Source organism: Erpetoichthys calabaricus, chromosome 14 (genome assembly GCF_900747795.2).
Source record: "Erpetoichthys calabaricus chromosome 14, fErpCal1.3, whole genome shotgun sequence".
NCBI lineage: Eukaryota > Metazoa > Chordata > Cladistia > Polypteriformes > Polypteridae > Erpetoichthys > Erpetoichthys calabaricus.
The window spans coordinates 53,405,417-53,408,173 of NC_041407.2; positions in this window are offsets into that span (position 1 = coordinate 53,405,417).

Here is a 2,757-nt window from a genome sequence, read left to right on the forward strand (position 1 = left end):
ACAGTGAGATCTGGGGATCTCAGAGGCCATGGAATGTCACCATTGCATGAAATGACGCACCTTCGAAACAATCGTCAAATAGCTGCCATCGATTGTGAGGCAGTATGCAAAGTGGCTCCACCTGGAAACTTTTTTAAGCTGAACCCATTTCTTGGAAATTATGTACACATGTTGTAATCGCATGAGCAGACAGGACACGATGATGATGTCCTAACTGGTAATGATGATCAAATTCCCTTTGCACAGCAGTCACACTATTACCATTCTTATAAAAGGCTTTCACAGTGAATGCTCATTGCGCACCATTCCACTGCTCCATTATAACTAATGGCAAGGGGTTCTAAATGAGGTTGCATTGGTCCCAAACAACTGCCAATGCCTCAGGGTCACCAACACCTAGTTCCAAAATTTCCTGTTTCCCTGCACCACCCTGTATAAATGTTATAAATATCTTGCATTAGATAGATAGATAGATAGATAGATAGATAGATAGATAGATAGATAGATAGATAGATAGATAGATAGATAGATAGATAGATAGATACTTTATTAATCCCAAGGGGAAATTCACATACTCCAGCAGCACCTTACTGATACAAAAAACAATATTAAATTAAAGATTGATAATAACGCAGGTAAAAACACACAATAACTTTATATAATGTTAACGTTTTCCCCCCCGGGTGGAATTGAAGAGTCGCATAGTTTGGGGGAGGAACGATCTCCTCAGTCTGTCAGTGGAGCAGGACAGTGACAGCAGTCTGTCGTTGAAGCTGCTCCTCTGTCTAGTGATGACACTGTTTAGTGGATGCAGTGGATTTTCCATAATTGATAGGAGCCTGCTGAGCACCCGTCGCTCTACCACAGATGTCAAACTGTCCAGCTCCATGCCAACAATACAGCCTGCCTTCCTCACCAGTTTGTCCAGACGTGAGGCGTCTTTCTTCTTAATGCTGTCTCCCCAGCACACCACCGCATAGAAGATATTAATATACTTCTCTATTATATAAAAAAAATCCTGTGATGAGACAAGACTTTTTTGAAGCGATTTTTTCAAGCCATGCGAAACGAGACTTTTGACATGAGATTGTTTCAAGTCACACCCTCCTCTCAACCATATTCAAACACGCACACGGTCCACTCACATCTCATTCATGTGAATGCTTTTGACAGACACATTTTCTGCTCCCTCAGCTCTTACAAATTTTTACATTTTTCTCACCTTAAGTTCCCAATTAAAGAAGGCTTATTATGTCCAAAGAAGAAATGAGTACACGGGCAAACCTAGCACCGAGAAACGAAGTAAAACAAATTAACGTGATAATTGACGATCGGTTACAAAGCAAACTGGTTAAATGCATATCAATAGACTATGCTGAAACAGTTGGTGGTGATCATGTGGAAGATGAAAACATCAACTTACAATATTCCAAAGAATAACTACAACTGTTCACACTGTCTGGTCTTCCACCACCCAAATTACTGTTGAAAGAAGGATGTATCCAAGAAAGGTAATGTAGTACATCTTCCCTGGATAACATTAGACAACAAAGGAGATCTTGATATGCCGTTCATATTAAAATGAAATTCTCTCATGGGCAGTTATAAGTTGCGTTTTCACGATGTAAGTCCAAGCACAGAATCAAAATTCAATGCGATATTGACTGAATGCTGAAGTTTTACAGTAAAAGTGTAAGTTTAAAAAATATTTGCGTGTTAATTTCAAAGCCAAACAGGACAAAATCGTATAATGCAACTAAAAACTCAAACGCAACATGAAACATAATTTACTTTCAAATTATTACGTTTTACTATTTTTTAATTTGGTTAATTACTCGCTGTAATGTAAAATAGTTAGTTCTATTATGCATACTGTATGTAACAATACCCATAAAAATAACGATCTGTTTAAACTGTACATCCACATCCTCATATGCGAGTGGCAAAACCGCAAAGTGGTGCTGGCCCGAGGGTTGGTGAGCCAAGCGAGCAGGGGGCAAAGCCCCCTAATAAAAGTCAATATAAAAATTCTAAAACTGCTGGGCAATTTGAATATAAAATCCTTAAATCTAATTTTGTTCAGAATTATCTTTACTTGATTATAGATTTACAAAAGCATTTTTCACCTTTTTATTTCAGATCTTCAGGACATTATACTACCTTGGATGATGAGGAAGTGTTTGAGAGTTGGCTGATTGTTTTGCTTCCAATCATTGCTTATGTACTGTAGCTTTTTGGGACTTTTTTCTGCTGGTCTGCTACTTCACCAATATGTTACCACTTATCCCTTTTGAAATTAGTTTCCCAGTTGCAGGGCTCAGCAGCTATCTCACCAAATTCAAGTGTAAGCTTTTAGCCTCCATACAATTTGAATATAGACATAGCTTCAGACAGTTACCAATGGATGGATTTGTATCATTTGTATGTAGTTGTTCTTCTCTCTTGTTAAATGAATCTTAGCCTGAAGAGGTCTATTAATATTTTACATTTAAGATGTCTCACTTGAAGATTTTCCAATATTGTTACTTGTCCTAGTGTGTATATAAACATAGGGAAGTCCAGTTTCTGTATTACATCTTGCCTGAAGAAGGGGCCTGAGTTGCCTCAAAAACATGCATATTATAATCTTTTTAGTTAGCCAATAAAAGGTGTCATTTTGCTTGACTTCTCACTATCATTTGTATAAGACAGACAGCCAAAGTAGGGATTTTGCAGTTTATTTAAAGCATGTGGATGCATGAAATTTGACTTTAGGAT